Genomic DNA, 18,723 nt, shown 5'->3' on the forward strand with positions numbered 1-18,723 from the left:
TTGTTAAACCTCCCGCTTTGTAAGGCACATAATGCTAATGTTCCTAAAGGCTCTACGCGGAGAATTTCCCAAAAAATATGATTTCTCCATTAAACCTTCCACGTTTCATTGCCACCTCCCCACTCCTCCCCACTGTCCGCAGGAGGTGCGGGTGAACCCCGCACCCCAGGCCTGCTGCCTGCCGGCATCCCCCCTCCCCTCAGCCCCGCGCCCTCCTGCCTTGCTCTCCCCCCGCTTCACGCTGCCGCTGAGCAGGGCCGGCCGGGGCTGCGGGGACCGGCCAGGACTGCGGGTCCAGCCAGGGCTGTGGGGGCCGGCCAGGGCGCTGTGGGAGCCAGCCCGGGGCTGTGGGGGCCGGCCAGGGCTGCCGGTCCAGCCAGGACTGCAGGGCCGGCAGGGCTGCGGCCCCAGCCCACAGCAGCCACCGCCAGCGTGACCCGCCCCGGGGCTCGCCGGGGCTGGCCGGCGTCTCGTGCTGAGGTCTCGCCTTCCGTTCCTCCTCTAAACAACTTGGCATCATCTTCAACTCCCCTGCATCCAGCAGGTCAGGCCAGGGGCTTTATTAACATAGAATAGCAGTACCTCGCCACAGGCCAGCCAGCATGGGTGCTGCTCCGAGTCGAGTGTGACTGCACTGTTAAGCTGGCTAAAAGAAATGTAAGTTTTTATAGACGTTACTCTTCTGTTTCATATTTTCTATTCCTTTCTTTTTCCCTTTAGTGATTTTAAAATTACATTTATGAGAGAAAATTTAAAAAAATTAAAAGGAACAAGAAGAGAAGGCTAGAGTTGAGATTCAACTGCCCTGCTTCAACTCTTTCCAGCACAGCATTTCAAACTCTCTGTAGCACTGCGTTCTGTCACCGTCATTCCCCTTCAAGCTCAGCTAGCAGATCTGGTGTGCCATTTTCTTCAGTGTGCAAAGATGGCCAGATCACACAGATCAACCTCGCCTTGTCTGGGCAGGTCCCTCCTGCCATGCACCTCTCCTGCGTGTTCAACTCCTCCACCCAGCAGCTCCGATGGTGAGCGTAAGACGCCGTGCTTTGTTTGCTTTAGTCATGATTAAACAATTGAGCTAGACATTTGGGTCCATTTGCACAATGGTGCGCAACATACACGTGTTTAACAGCAGATGATAAATAAAAAGCTATAAAGTGTTTTAATTGCAAGTGAATTCTACAGAGTAATAAGTCAGTAATGTCTTTTCTTGCTCCCCTTTTGAAGATAAGGGGAGTGTTTTTTAAAACAACCTCCTCCTCTTCCTCACAACCACCAAGACTCCCCCCCCTTACACACACACACACACACACACACACACACACACACACACACACATGATGAAAGACCTATAAAGTTGAATAGTTGGGAGATAATAACTCTAATGGTAAAGGTCCCAGCGTACGTATACCACCCTGCCTCTGGCAGTAATCCTGGCTTTGGGGATCTGAAATTTCCTAAAGATGTATTAGTGTCTTATACACATGTGCTCTTGTGCACTCATAATCCTTTTCACTAGCTTCTTAGCTGCATGCTTTGTATTTAAATTTTCCTTCTGACCAAGTAAATCCCTTTGGATGAAGTGACAGGAGCTTTTCAGCACCCATAGCTGGGTGACAGCTGGTGTAGAGGCTCTGAAAGACTGCAAAGTGTTCCTTACTAGCTTTCTTCAGGACCAGTGTCAGCCACCAGCTGAGCGATTTGTTAGCTCCCCTTTGGGCATCAGTCAGCTGAAGAGGCTCACATTAAAGGCTAAAGTAATACAATAGATATTAATATAAAAAAAAAATTAAAACCCCCACACCCATATCTGATTTTACTGTGCTTTTAATTAGGTGTTTATTCATTATATGTGAATACTGCACATTTTCATTAATTCAGGAAAACCTTTATTAATACTGTATGAAGTATGTATGCCTGCCTCAGAAACACACTGTTAAAACTTTGGCTTAAAATACATAATTGTCAAAAGCTTTTCTAGGAGCAGCACAGCAGTTGAAGCAGTTTACTTACAGATCACAGAACAAGATGTTTGTATTTATTTTCCCTCAAGTAAAGTTTCCCTGAAAATGTCCAACGTGTAATATATTCTGTTATTTAATTCTAGATTTGAAGGTTTGCTTCTCAGGGGTTCTGGCAAGTTTTTGCTATTGGAATTAGTAATGAGGAGCTCTGGAACTGTGGAAGTAAATCGTGCAGTGTAATCAGGTTGTTAAAGGAAAAGCAATCCAAAAATGGGACTGTTTCAGAACTAAACTAGGGCTGGATATAACGTTGCAGGATACTGCCTGCACAGACTTTTCTAAGGGGGTGCAGGCACAAAGGCAGGGTAGGAATTCTGTACCATTTCTCCAGCAAGTAAAGCAAAGATTAATTTAAAAGAAGTCAATTTTAAAACACAGTGGCTTGTAAGATAAAATTTTTAATTATTTATTGATCTCTAAGGAGATTGAAGTACTGAGCTAGGTAAAACTCCCACAGCATTCAAGTTGTTTTGCTTGAGTAAGGACTGTTGGCTTAGCCCAAAGACTTATGAGAATTGCTTTACAAAAATAGTAATTAATATTCAAAACTTTGTTACTGTGCCACCCACACACACATTTGTGAAAGTATCTCAACTTTAAATAATAATCCAGACCTGTGGTAATCAAACATGTACAAGTATTTTAATTGTATTGTTTTATATAATTTATGTTGTAATAATAAAATTCTCATTTACAAACTGAGATATAGAAAATAGTGAAGTTTCTTTCTCTGGGCTGGTATGTTTTAATAAAGTTGGGATGTCTGTAAAGAATGCTTCTCTTTTTTTTTTTCCTTGTTCTAAAAATGATTGGGGGTCCTAAAGGAATAAATCAAAATTCCAAAAAGACATGAATTCCCTCAAAGCTTTGAAACATTATTATTCCTAAAACAAATAGCTAAATTAAAACTACAAATATCTGAGGCAGTTCCCAATTCAAATTTTTTTCCTGATGACTAAAATTAAACCAACTTTGGGTCTTTGATTCATGCTCAGTAAAAAACTTTGAAAGTAATTTCTGGAAGAATGCTCATTTTCAAAGAAATATAACAGTTTTCAAATATCATGCATTTCACTCAAAGTTTCTTTCCATTTTAATCAGATTTGGAGGTTTATTGTCTGGTTTTTTCCAGTGACAGTTGCTAATTGAATAAGATCTATTTTGTAGAAATAATAACATTCGCAAGTTGCTTCTTATCTGTGAATGATAGATCACAGAAATGAGAAAGATTATTAAAATGAATTAAAATAAAACATTGTTTTCTGGCTCTTCTTTTTACTTTGGAAGCTTAACGAAACCAATTTACAAAGAAAAAGTGAGGGTTTTTGTTTTAAAACCTTTTAGATTTCTCTGCAGAGGCAGTTACATACAGACCACAAGAGCGTACAATGCAGTTTCAGTAAAGAGATAGCATTACCTTTCACAGACCAAATCACAGATGTATTTACAGTTCTCACTCCTCCTGTGCCCTTTGAATGTATTTTTGCTATTCATTCTTACATCTGGATTTTGACCCTTCTTTGCATACATTTTTCGCACTTCCAAAATATACTGCTGTTGAGCCAGAAAATAAACACTCACTAAAATCTCAAATTAAGCTTCCCCCTGAATGGGTTGTTGAGGGACCTGATCCTGCACTCGCTGAAGCCTGTGCAAGTTTTAATCACAAATCATACAGGCAAATGAGACAAGGGGGCTTATAGTCATAATACCTGGTCAACCTTCTGAGCTGAAGAGCTGAAAGCTTTCTTGTAAGTGTTGTAATTCTAGAAATCTGCTAATAATAAAAACGGAATTTGGGAAATTTTTAGTTTGAACTCAGGCATTTCACTTAGGTCATGATCCCAAGCACTTCTTCAGCATGTTTTTCCCTTATGAATTATTAATACAAGGCTTGTAATGGGCTCACAAGTCACTCCAGAGTCCTTATTAGTAAATCATGGTCACAATATCAAACTGAAAAATTCACAGAATGCATAGTAAAGATAATATTTAATGATATTTGACAGAGAAAAAATATACAATAGCAAAATATAAGAGAGTGTCTATTTCCTCTAAATATTAATTGTTGTTTCCCCTAATTGGGTTAATCAAAGTTCCTTAATATTTCAAGCTTTTTTGGTTTGTGGTTTTTGTTTTGTTGTTTTTTTTTTTTAATTCTTAGTTTAAGAAAAATTTTTTCTGATTATTTTGTAGCAGCTTGTTTTACAGTTTACTAATTTATTCTCTATATAAAGCACTGTTGGTGCTGTTTTTTTTTTTTTATTTTAAATATACAGCAACTTTAAAAAAAATATAGGGCATACCTTAATGTTTGGTGTCTGTTTACATTTTCTGTAATGTAGTCATTAAGCATACAACGTAGACTTAAAGGATGTCAAAACTGACAACCACACTATGATTGATGATGCTGTGCTAGACTAATTCTTACCAGGTGTGGTGTGATGTGAATTCAAATGCAGCTCAGGGTTCTTATTTGTATTAGTAAAGTTGTGCTTTGTCAAAGTTCTGTGACTTCTTAACCCACTAAATCCATCTTCTAATCCAAGTTTTTCTTCGCCTTTTTGCTGTATACAATATTTTTCTTCTTCTTCCTCAGCAAAGCAATCCGTACGACTTCATCTGCAGCCAGGGTTTCTTAAGACATCCAGTTTGAGCAAATTCCAGAAAATACCAAGTCTGATGAGGTTATGTTAATTAAGTGTAAAATCTACATAAAGGCTTCCTAAGTGACTTGAGCTAGGGTAGGCGAAATTATGAAGGATAAAATTCACTCCATCAGCATAAAGCATAAACAGGAAGCTTTATGTGGAGAAGCAATAAAATACAAGATCTTCAACCAGAAAAAGGGCTACAGCACGGACTTCTTTGGTCCCTACATAAATTGTCTTCATTGTCATCCCTTGTCACTTGCAGAACATGATGAGGGCAGCTTCAAGTTATTACGTCTTGTTAAATGTCAGTGGTAAATATTGGGTGCTTGCACCTTTGAACAACAAATAAACATTTATGAGGTAGCAGAGAGTGTTGGACCTAAACTTTTAGGCTTTTTTTTTTTACCTCTCTCTCCTTTCTCCCCCCTTGCCTTCCTACATTTTTGATTCAGACCTTACTAGCACATTCTCATCAGCTGGATCATTCACTGTCAAGCCACATATCCAGCACCTTTGGCAACAGAGAACTGTGTTGACCTGGGGTGGGCAATTGAATTGTATCTTTTTGTTTTCTGGCTGAGTGATCTATCCTGCTTGATTGTGTTTATCTTGATTTTATTTATATTTTATTAACAAAAGATATTGAGCTTGCAAGCAGAGCCTCAATAAAGTAGAAAACATGTAACAAAATTCTTAAAGAGTCAAATTTAACGCAACAGGCAAATAACCTAAAAATTTATATAATCTGAACAAATCATAACAAACCACATCGAATGCATCAAATGTTATGCTGCATGAAATGAAAGCACCTATCACCCCCCACCACTACCTCCCCCTTTCCCTCACCAAGCCCTATTTCACTCAGGTCTAATTTTAACTGATCGCTTTCTCATGCAAATATCCATTGATTTGAATGAGATTTTGCAAGGGTAAGGGCTGAGCAAAGACTTTGGGATGCGATCTTCAGAGAAAAACCCAACCCCTTCTTTTTATGGGTACAGAGAGTCACTGTACAGGAAAGTTATTGTACTATTACTGCACAAAAGTAGTGGAAGGAGGGCCAGCATACAGGAAGGTGACATATGCAGTCTGCAAGGGTCTGACAGGCACTGCTTGCACAAGCACCGGAGTGGGGGGGAAGGCAGAGGCTTTGGGCATCCCCTAGATTACTCAGATGCTTCTCTCTGGGATTACTTTGAAATACACTGAAGACCTCTTTGTTGAAATCCACAGACAAAGCATGGGGTAAGTGGAGAGGGCCAAATTTTAGGTTTGCTGGTAAATCATACAGTTGCCCATACACCAAAACATCTTTAATTTGTCAAAGTCCTGATAACAAGCTCTGAGGATGGGAGAGTAATTTTATAATTAAAAAAAAAAAAAGATAAGAAAAAACAAAGAAAGCTGTTTTCTTATATTTAGATAATTTTGTGTTGGTTTTTGGCTCTTTCTGATTTCAGTTGTAGTAGAGGCCTCAGGAAGTCACAGTGACCCCTGCAGGCAACAGAGTATCCTCAAGAAAGAACTCAGGACATAAGCATTGTAATTACATACATAAAACAATTTTTATATATAAGATTACCTTTTGTTGTTGTTGCTGTTGTTGTTGTTAAATCCCCTTTTCAGTTTCCTCTGCATTTCCAGTGTTTGGAAACATGCAGGAGAACTTCAGCAAGCTGGAGCAAGGATTTTGATGTACAGGGGGACAGGATAAAGAGGGATAAAAATTCACTGAAGTTAAGCTTAACATCTTTATTTGCTAATACAGTCTGTGCTTACAAAATAAATCTAAGTTTTTGACAGCGGAGCAATAGATGTGAAGAGTGATCCCTAAATTTGGAGCCCTGGCAACCGGTCTTTCTTCCCCATGAACAAGAGAAGTTTTGCTTTCCTAAATACTTATATTAAAGTTGACACAGGTAAATGCATTTCCTTCTGAATCATACACTTATGAATTAAAATTCTAATTCTGTGTCCACTTTGAAATCTCCGTGATAAACACTAAAAAGATTGCTATGCCACCCACTTCACAGCAAAGGAATTGAAGTATGCCAAGTGCTACTTAATTGACATTCATGGCTAGCTTCATTTGCTATTTTTCAAGTACTCCTGTATAGAAATAGTCGTCCAAAGAAGTCCTAATGTCTCTATAAAGACTATCGTCACTTACTTGAGAGGAGTAGGCATCCTGTGCCAAAGAGCATGCGAGCTGCATCACCTGGCACATGGCAGTCACAGGAAGGAATGGAGATACACTTCTTCTTTGGAGATATACTGCTACATAAGCAGCATCACATCTGGGTGGAGCTCAAGAAATTCTTGGAGGTCCTACTAGTTTTCACAGATCAGTCAGTGCTGTTTTATTTGCTTCACTCATACTTCATCTCAGTTTACTTATAGGCATCGAGTTTGTTTCTTCCTGCTGGAGTCCTCTATTTGCATTGCATTCTGTCTAGTTCAGTTTTAGTGGGCTGGAAAAGACTTTCTCCACATTATCGCTTGGTGTTAGTGGTGGAAATCCGATAAAAGCAGATTTTCCAGGAGGCCTTGCTAGGTAGGGCTATGTACTAATATTGATAATTGTTTGTTGCATCTGTATTTCAGACTTGACAATATTAGGCACCTCTCTGCATTACTCCCATTGTTTTGGCACCTGTGTAGAGTGTGTCCTGACAGATTTGTGAAGGGATGAACTACTTAGTTATTGCTTCCCCTAGTTCTGTTGTTATAGCTATTAAAAATGCAGCCTTCGCTTTAACAAATCGTTTATCTTACTTACTGCTCTTCTTTTTTCTGAACCAGTAAGATATCTCAGTGATGGCTTAGCAGAACAGAAAATTAAAGCAGAAGAAAAACATTTGGGAGATGTGAGCTAATATATTCCCACTTGCAAGCCACATGAGGTGCTCTCAAAGTGTTCCTCACACCGTTCCCATTTGTATGTATCAGCCTTGTGGTCAGTTACTGGTTTTATACCAGCCCTCAGCTGAGCCATGGTAATATCATCTTTTAAATATAAGGAGAATGTGAATTTATAAAACTTAAGGTAAGGTTTTTTCACTTGAGGCTGCTCTAACACACTTTCTCACCTTTGTTGAAGGCTCAGAGCTCACAAAGCTTTGGTTGAGCCGCCACATTAACTCTTTTTGCCATGCAGTACCTTTGATCAAATGTCCAAGTCCTTAATTTTACTTTTGTAATATATATTTCTCTTTAATTTGTAGCATGATTTAATCTTTCTTGGTAAGTAAGTATTACATATTTTAGTCTATTATCATTTCCATAGGGAAAAAAAGAGGAAGAGGCAGGCAGCTCCAGATCCTTTCATCCCCACAGGACTTACAGAGGTGGAAGAAAAATTGCATGCAGCAGAAAAGACATGAGTGGGTTTAAGCAGAGGGCTCTGAAGAGGAAATATCTCTGAACGTTATGTGCTGGCCAACAAAGTACAACTGACAACTTCCAAGGCCATTGTGGACCTAAAATGCTAGCAGTGGTCAAAGCAAATTAAGACTTCTATTAGGGGCCCCTATGTATAATTTTCCTGCTGCAGGATTATGCTGCCAGCCCTGCAGAGGGAGATTTAGCAGGGTAATTCTCATCAAGGGGCAAACCTCTCTGACTTCTGCAGGTGCTTTGCCTGATTAAGTGCTGAAGAACCAGACCCTATGGTTGGCCCAGCTGAGCTCTAACCTGTCTGCCTTTATGCAAGCAAAAGCTTCATATATCAGCTCCAGCTCATGCTGAGGAGTCTTACTAGGCACTCTAATCCTAAGGGGAAACATTTCATTGCAATGCACAGCAATTTGCATTCTTTCTCGAAGCTCTATTACATTATCCATTTTTATCTTGATTAAAAGAGATCAAGAAGTGCATGCTCACACACTACACATGCAGTTTTTCCATACAGGAGGCCTGGAACCCACACTGAAATTCTGACTTGAGGACATCTGGCAACTTCCAACTCTTGATGGATTTATGCTGTTTTAATAACAGCCACAATTTACTGATAATTAGCAGGGAGGGAAGTTACCAGGTTTTTTGTTGTTGTTGGGTTTCTAAGATATTCAAGTGTTTTCAGAAGTATCCAATGCCAAAGACTTCTTAAACGCCGCAAGAGCTCTGAGTCTGTGAGGAAGATTTTAATTGTACTACAGAAGGTCAACCTATGGTACTAGTTACTGTCACACACAAACAGGGAACTGAATAAATATGGGCACAAGGGAAATTCCAGAAGGTAAGCGTGAAATTGGCCAAGTGTCCCTGCCTCTAGTTTATAGCCTGTATTATAAAGTTCATCTCCAACATCTTCCCTCTGGGACAGCCCTGGAAAAATAGCTACAAAAAGCAGGGCAGGGCAGGTATATAACAGCAAAAGGCTACTTCTGTTCTATGCCGAACCATGGACAGTCTTTGACACCCTCCATTCTTGCCCTTTCATGAACACTAAAAAGATTAGGACACATGGAGCAAGAACCAATCCCTGCTACACCACTGACATTTTTAGGGAATTAATGTTTCCCTGTGTCTAGTGTCCCACAAAAAAAAAGTGAAAAATTACACTTTGTCTCAAAGGGAACAGGAAGACAAGCACATTGTAGAGTAAAAGATAGTGAGGTACTGCAAGGGTACTACAGAAGGTGCCTAGAACAGGGTGATGGCATACTATAAAATTGATCTGAGTATGCAAATTAGAAAACATTTATGCAAGAAGCTGAATGTCTCAACTGATAGCAAGGTAAACAAATGACCTGGTATCATCAACATTGCCTATTGTTTGATGCATCTGTATTTCAGACTTGACAATATTAGGCACCTCTCTGCATTACTCCCATTGTTTTGGCAGCTGTATAGAGTGTGTCCTAGACTAGATTACTTAATAAAATTTTATTTTGGCTAAAATTCACATGTTTCCTCAGAGATAAGCTTGTCTTCCTCTCCAAACACTGCCATTCTAGCTCTGGCCTGGATGTTCTGGGTGAAGATTTTTATACATAAGCACATGGAGCAAGACATCCCAGCCAGGAAAAAAGGTAGAGAGGTGAAAATCTCAAATTAATTTTACATCTCTTGTTCTACATTTTTCAACCAGTGAGAAGAAATAACGGTTTTGAGGCACTTACTCTAATGAGGTACTCAAATACACAATACCTATCCACACAGGAATTAGTAATGAATATTTCTAGAGAGAATCTGATTTCACAACAGCAGCATAACCTGGTCAAATGAGCTACTAAAGAAGGGGCTTTTGTGCTTTTGTGATCTGTATTTTCTGCTTGCTATTGCCTCTTCAAAAAAAGCTAACAAACCTTTTTGGTCCAAAACTAGCTGTGGGTCCAAATACACAGAGAGTAGTTATAGGAGGTGAGGTACTTTTTTTCATAACATCCAAGTAGGAATAAAATAAATTTTCCTAAGTGGAGGAATGGGAATCTACCCCTGCCTGATTGGATACTTCCGTAAAATGGTTCCAAAGATCATTGCTACAGTCAGCCTTTTAATTTGTGACTAGAAAATAAGTAATAGTGCAAGGTCTATAAGCACAACTAGAAAAAGGTAAAAAGATTTAGACCAGAACAAGAACAAAATTTTTCAAGAAACTGAGACATCAAAAGAAGCCTCAGGCATTCTAGCTCTTTTCAGCTGAGGAAAATTTGCTGTTTGTTGAATGTTGCTTCCCTTATGTCTGTATAAAGAAAAATGTGCCACTAGTTCAGCCATTGAAGAATACATTCACTGGACTTAGAGCTATCAGCTGCAGAGTCCTCACTCTACTCCCTCCTGGAGCACATGGAATTTTCTTTGTAACATTATGCTTTCTAAAATTTTGGACTAGAAGATTATTACAACTATAAAGCCCAGGCAATTGCTTCCCATGCCCACCATACTGTAGAGCATTATGCGCTGCACAACTGATGCTCACAATGGAAACTATTGATTCCAGCTGCACTATGTAGTTTAGCTGCAGGTCAACTGGCTTGAATCATGGCAAATTTGCTACCTTAAAATCCTTTACAAAGTTTAGTATAAACCACATCAACCCGTAGCATAAACAAGAAATGAAATTATAAACAGTTTGTGATATTTCAGTGAACAAAAATATTAAGAAATAAATATTTTCTTGGAATGTGCGTAGAATGTATGATCTATGTTTTCAATCCTAATTTCAGCTTCTGATGAGATGAATCAAATATTCACATCCCAGCTGCTTCTGAATGTTCTAAGTGGAATTTCTTGGAGCAGTGAGAGCAGGTGGTGTTCCCACACAGCTCCAAATAAAGTTTATACGAGCTGGGGAGGCTGGATGCCTTACAAACATGGATTCCAAAAACTAGTTTTCTTCTAATGCACACGCTTGGTCATGTTGTCATAAGGCTGAGAAATCTTCCCATGGACAAAGGCACAGGTATAGAAATGTTGCCTAGAACCTTTCCTTCTCCCAAGCCTTAGGTCACAGTTTTCTGTACCTGAGCCCTACTTTTCTCTAAGCTGCATGTATTTTAGGAAGTGGATTGTTTCAAGCCTTTTCACAATTATTTGTACTCTTTTGCACTTTTTTGTACTCTTGTGCCAAGAGGGCGTTATACAGAGTAGGACGTGAAGTTATGGAGGATATCTGTGGCTACCAGGCCTACTCCAGAAAAGTAGGTCTTGTAGGGTTGGGGTGGGGTGTTGGGGCCTGGGTGTGATACAGTGGAATAAGCCAGTTTAATCACAGCTCAAACCTGGTTTTTTATAAAGACAAAATGGTGATGTGCTATAGCCCATATCCCAGTCCCACATATCCCCAACAGGAAATAATTTTGTCTGCTCTGAATTGGAGCCCAAATTAAAATTAATTGACATGCAGCATACAGGGTGTGTGTATTTGACACAGGGATTTGACACATAGGAGACACATTGAATGTAAGTGCTCACAAAAACTTCACCTTTAGCAAGTTAACCCAATCTTTGACTTTCCTAAGCTACTCCTTGAAAACACAATCTCCTGTAAAGAGAGATTCAGATACCAGATTTGAACTGCACCTTAGAGGACTCTTCTGGCTACAGAGGGAGTGCAGGAAACTCAGCTTCACAACACTGGAGTCAGCTTTTGTGACTTTTCATTCCTTTATGGTCCATTTTGACTTGGATTTCTTTTTCACTAGCTCAGCAATAGAGCCTGTATTTGCCGTCCTGTGTTGCCTTTTGGTTGGTGTTTCCTTTTGGTTGGTGTTGACTTTTGGTTTTCTCTAGTCTGTTATTTCAAGACCATTAAGACTCTACCAGCTGGCTACCATCCTATGCTCATGGAATCATGCAAGGGAGTACAAAAGGGCAGAAGAAAGTTAAGTTTTGTCCTTCTTGTCTTACCAAAACCACAGTGTCCTTCTAAGCAGAGGACACAGAGTGAAGCAATAGGACAAAAACTTCACATTGGGCTAGATAGGAAGTCTTAGTCTGGAGAAATTTTGCTGTGGTGAATTGTACCACTGTCCATTCCTTCTGTTTTATGAAAGTGACGTGAAAAACTTTTTAGCTGACTCAAATATGTGGCTTTTAATCCCCAGTCTGAGAACTCCATCTAAGATAACTTTTAACCTTGCAAGTTGCTTTACCGACCATGTGGATGCAGTACCATTTTCAGTGTCAGCAATTGATGCTTTGACAACAATGGTGCTTTGACAACAATGGTGCTGGACTTTCAGAGCCCAAAGCAGGAGTTTCTTCTTGAGATGTCTCACTTTGTCTTTTTTCTGTAAGTTTTGCTATGCTACTGTTTGTCAGTGGGGTTAGGAGATTCATCACCTAAAGAAATAGAGCCAAATATTTGCTTTGAATGATTACAGCTAAGATGTCCTTCCACAGCTGTGTGCCTAGATTATTGTGTACTCCTTGCTTATGAACACTGAACATATTTCAGTGAACGGAAAATATACTGTCCTGGTATTCTAAAAAAATAATGTACATTCACAAATTAGCTTTTACACTGTATTTCTCTGATATAAAAACAGTCTTTTCCACCTTTTTTTTAATGTCTGTAGCCACTAGAATCCTTTAAGCTATCTCTCACTGTGCTAAACTTTCTTAGACAGCACCTGTTAAGAGATCTCTTACATTGTAAATAAGCAAGTTATGACTACTTTTCTTACCTTTGTACATCTAACTCTATTTTCTAGAACTATGTAATTAGAAGGAGAGTATGAGAACTTTAATACTCAAAGTCCAAACCAGAGAACCACATCATCTGAAGAGACATCTGGACAACTTAATTACAAGATGAGAGAACTCTCTACTGATTTGCTCCTGGACTACATTATAGATCTCTTAAAATTTTCCTAGTGCTTCCAGAAAAACAGGGAATAAAAGATGTTCTGTTGTGTTTCAAAAAGAGGTAATTAAAAAGAAGGGTATCTAAATATATATTTTTATACAAAAATTTTCATCTGTATGTGTAGGTATCCATCTATTCACATATCTCACTCACGAGATTCTCACAAACACAAAGATATTGAAATATATTACTTCCTTAAAGAATTATTTTCTTAAAAGTGAAAGTTAATGGAACCTGAGCACAAACATGCCATTTTTCTCCAGTGAGAAGTAGCAGCTTTCAGTAAAGGATTAAAACAGGTGCTAGCTTGTCCTGACTTTGAGACATTTGAGGTGAGTTTCGTATCACCTGATTCACAAGCTACAACTACGGTTTTAGTTATTTTACATCACTTTATTACCATTTGGGTATACCACCAATCTGACAAAATGAGCTTCGTGCACAGAAAATTCTAACCCCTACATTTTAATGCGACATCTGTTCTAATACCTGATGAAAACCAATAAAAATAACTCACCAGAAGTCAACAACCACAAGAAAAAGAGTATCTGTTGCAGGCTTTTATAATTTTTTTTTATTTTCCAAGACTGGAGGCACTTGAAATTTTTTGTTTTGTTCAGTGGAAATTAGTAATAAAATGTGATGTTAAAATATATGTCTTCAACCACTCTAACCAAAGGAATTAAAAAGTTATTGGGCTGAATCTCAAGACCAGGTGGAGCAGATACATCAGGTCAAATACACCAATTCACATAAAACGACATGTAAGTTTGATTGAGATATCAGACAAAAGACCTATTCAAGATATCCAAGACACACAGAAGTGCTACTGTAATAAAATTCTTATCTGATTATCACAGGAAAAAATAGATGTTCATTTAAAAAAAGATTGATTTGTTCCAAGGATACAAGAAGACACTACATTTAGCATCCAGCATGTTTTTCTGGTAACAGAGCAATTAAACATGACCAAAAAGGTCTACTCTCTTCTCTTTTTTTCTCTTGAAACTAGAAATATTTTCTTTCACTGGTGTCTAGAAGATCCAAAACACCTCTCTGCAGTCAGTATTCAGGAGACACACAACATATGGTTACTGAAAACTGGCAAGAGAACAGTTTCTCATTCTCCAGTCAGGCATTCATTGAAGATGCTCAGAGGACTATCAACACAGCAAATACTCCTTCTTGCTGATGCACTTTTTTGCTGTAGTGACCTAGATAATCTTCTGATAAAAAAGGCATTTTAATCACAAAGCTCATTTTTTCAAAGTCAAGTGTTCAATATGCTTTGTTTAAATTACTGTATATAACAGAAAAATTGAAGAAGAGTCTTGTAGGCATGAACCTTGCTTTTCTGTTTGGGATTTTTTCAGTCATTTCTGTATATTTTTACACATGGTGCATTTTTGCATCTTTACACTCACTTCAGCCTAGTAGTTGAGGTCTTTCTAGAAGCTCATGTGATATTTTGATCTGCAGAAAAAAAGCCAAATATAGTGTTTCTAATTCCACAAATTGAATATATATATATAGAATATACAGAAAAGATTGCAAAACAAAAATCAGAGGATTAGCCACACGTTTTACTCTCTGAATCTACCAGTCCTTGCCTGCCTTTTTCTGAATCCAAATAAATTAAGGCTTTTTTCTGCTATCAGAATTTCTTTTTGTTAATAGTATTTACATAATTTCAAGTTATGGCCCTGTCTTCTTGTACTAGAGTCCTTACAGCACCTTTTTTGCTACTGAATTCCAATAAAAAGGCACTAGTACATCCAAAACCAGCTGGTAATATCAGAAATTCTAAAAATGGTCTTATTGCCATTGTTGGAGGCTTAAGGGTAAATAGTGACCTAGACAAAAACATGACGATAGGAAAATTAGGCTACCCGCACACTGAAATACAGAGTGGGAAAATTTCTGAGATTCTATCATCCTGGAAGTATTTACAGCTTTTTAAGACATGGCTTGTAACACACTTCTTTCCTTGAACAGGACAAAAAAAAAAAAAAAAAAAAACCTTAAGTAGTTTCCCAAGACCCGATACCTGATATCTTCAAAGACAAGGCTGTCCTCAGTCCTTTAGCAGGCACACAAAGGAGTGAGCAGGGACACAGGCCATTCCATGTATATCCTCAGGAAAGAGCCATTGGTGACCCACGGACTGGCATTCAGTTGGCAGATCCATGAAGCACTCACTGGGAAAGTGTCTGCAAACATACCCAAGGAGCATGTGGATTCTCCCAGACTGGACATACCCAGAAGCCATCTGGAGAGGGCCCTGAGCAACAGCTCTAGATAGCTCTGCTTCAGCAGGAGGTTGGACCAGATGATCTCCAGAAATTCCTGCCAATCTCTGCCATGCTGTTTTCGTGTGATTCAGTAACTGTTAAAGCCCTGAAATATCTTACATCCACAACCAACATAATGTAGTATAGGAGGTTTGATAGGCTCCTGTCAATAGCCTGAGCTTTATGCCTAAAAAGAGAGGGTAGAGAACTAGAATGAGTAGAGCAAATCTTTATTGTGAGATAGTAATTATGGCTGAGATCTTAAGGAATAGCTTTCCTAGGTCCCTCACATTTTATAAATGGCAGTGGGAGAGCTTTCTATCTACTCAAAGGCAACCTGGTGGAGTTCAGATGGGAAGGAAATGTTAATATGGGATGATAAAAGAGGTAAGTAGCAAATTCTTCAACCACCTCTCAAACAAAACACAACACCTGACTTCAACAGTGCAGAGAGATTTAATGTTTGTTACAAATAAAACATGAACACTAATCTGATGTGTTAGCAAGCATGGTGTCTACAAGCCTGGGATCATAATTTATTTTACTTAAGACTGCCTAGTGCTATAGATGCACTTTCTAGCAATCTTGCCCCCTTCAAACCACAGGATTATTGTTCCCATTGAATATTTGGCAGATGTTTTTTCCTTCAGTTCCTAAAATGAGCCACCTTACAACATTTCAGAAATAGAAGGCTGAGCTTCTTTGTTGACTCTACAGAAAGATCAGACTTCAGAAAGACGCCTTTATGTAAGACTTTGTGTAATGATTTTCCTTCCCACTTCTCTGCTCTGGAAAATAACAGCTTTTCTGTCAAGGGTTTTGTGTAGTTCTGTGAGTAAACTTATGCCAACGCTGTAGAAAGATTGCAATACCGGTGTACAATCATAAGCATTCCCTTGTGAACTCACAGGGTAGGAAAAAATGTCAATGAAAGAAAAATAGAGGAATAAAAAAGATAAGAAGATAAGTCTACTGTATGTTTCCAGATCTCTCACAGGTGTGCACTAAATTTCTTTGGAAACCAAGGTAAAAAGTAAATAGTTAGTACAAGACTGACTATCAGAAAATAATATTCAAGTAACAGGAAATGGGAAATTTTCAGCTCAGGGTTTTCAGAGACTCCAATATTTTTATAAATTTCTCTTATTTCTTGTAAACTGAACAGAAGATACAAAAATGACATGTTACAGGATAAGTGGATGCTAATGTAAGCGGTCACTTACATTAGCATGCTGAGCAGCAGGTCCATTTGAATGGCATAAATGGTAACTTAACAAAATCTGGCACAAGCCCAGTCTTTAGGAAACAAGGTGCCTACTCCATACGTGGAGTAAGGACTTCCAAATGAATCATCAGTGGGAACTGGAGATTCTGAGAAGGGTTTGTGCCCAGACCTTTCACCTTCATTAAAAAAAGGTTGTTGTTAAATTGACAAAGATTGAAAAAAGAAATTATCTGAGTCTTGGAAAACCTAGCTTATAGCAAATGGGTAAATCTGTTTCCTTTACATAAAAAGGTTAAGAAATGACATGACAACAGTCTAAAATTACCTGCATTATTTCTTGTAATGGAGTCTTTAATCTAGTAGATAAAGGCATAATAAGAAGGAACTGAAGCTACATAAATACAAACTGAAAATAATCTCTGATTTTTAAGAGTAAATGAAAATTACCTATTGAAACAGATGTGGGGTTTCTCTGGAACCTTTTAAAATCAAAATAGATATTGTGATTTTTTTATCCTAAAGTCTGACACATATATAAATTCATAGGCTACATAAATAGTAGAATAATTATATAATATATATGTGTGTGTGTGTGTGTGTGTGTGTGTGTGTGTGTGCGTGTAAGTAAAGATATTGTATATTAGAAACAGTTAAACAGTTGTTGAAATGGACTACATGAAAAAATCACTGAGAATTGCCACTTTTTAATTTGGGTGATACAAAATTCTACATTAATGTCAGTGTTAGTACTATCTGTTCAAACTGGAGTTCATTTTTATTGCAATTCAGAGTTGAACAAAGAGACTGTCTTCTGTGGTAAAAACAGAGCTCTTTCAATCACTAGGGGCTATGTGTTAATCAAGACACCCCTGTTTTGGCATGATGCAGCTTTATTGATAATTTATTTGCATGGATGTGCATGGTAGTACTTCATCAGTCCAGATTTTCCTTCTCTCTCAGCAGTTACTACACTACAGCAATAACCAAGGAGCTGGGAGGAAATTAAAATGCTCCATATATTTTTATCCATATGTGAAGGTGTGGTGTCTGACCCTTGCAGGTGCCTGAGATGCCACAGGACTGTTCAGTCCAGGGAGTAGTTATGCTCCCTTAGTGCCCTAAAATGCTCCTTCCTTAGCTTGGACTGGAAGCCCATGTGAGGCCACCCAGTCAGAGCCTGACAGCTGAGCCTCCGGGCTGCAGTCCTCGCTGATTTAACCTGTCAGTTTGTCTCCTCACAGCCACCTTCAACATAGACATTACTCAATTTTCAGTAGACCAAGCTGCAATCTGAGCTCTACCAAACACTCTGGAAATCAACCTGATTTGATCAAACCTGGATGTTTGGCAAGTCTGAAATAAACAGACTGTTATATTGGTAGTAGAGGAGAAGAAAATATAGACTAAAAATGATGAGACAGAACAACTCTCAGGAGTTGTAGTGCTGTCTTTTAAGCAATTGCTACATATAAAAGAATGTGAAAAGTCAGACAGCCCAAATCCCATTAAAAATAGTGCTTCATCTGACCCATTTGGAGTGCTGAGACAGTGAATAGATCTGACTGCTTATTTAGAAGTATTACAGGCGTTGTATTGGAACAACTGATATAAAAACACGCTATCCCACGCTCCCACTTTTCCCGCTATTTGCCAATTCGTAATTACAGTATGTAAATACACAGCAGAATGGGTCTTTGGTTAATCAAATTGATTTAATTGCTGAATTCCCACAGATGAATGTGAACAGAGTCTTCTCTTTTCTCATTTTTTGTTGGCAAAACATAGCCACACAAATGATAAAAATTCCACCAGAAATGGGAATGGGATTTGAATAACTCTCTTACTGGAGCACTGCTAGAACACCTGTAGTCAGATTCAAAAGACTTTAACAAGGTAATTCCTCATAATTTTAGACCTGTAAATTATGACATACCCTAGAGAATGAATTAGGTCTTTGTAGATTATCAATGTGTATATGTCTACTTTTTACAGAAATCTGGCATTGTTTTATTTTATGAATTACATAATTAAAAATGCAGTAACACAAAAAAAATGTTGCAAAGGGCTCACCAGATATTCTCAGTTGTCCATAGTCTGGATATAAAGCTCTTGTCATAGTTACAAGTGTTATTGTAAATACCACGTTTAGTACATGGCACATTTACCCACAACATTATCCCGATTGCTTTTGGCAGGTAACTGAGTCATATAATCT

This window comes from Fringilla coelebs (assembly GCF_963513975.1).
Source record: "Fringilla coelebs genome assembly, chromosome: 2".
Lineage (NCBI taxonomy): Eukaryota > Metazoa > Chordata > Aves > Passeriformes > Fringillidae > Fringilla > Fringilla coelebs.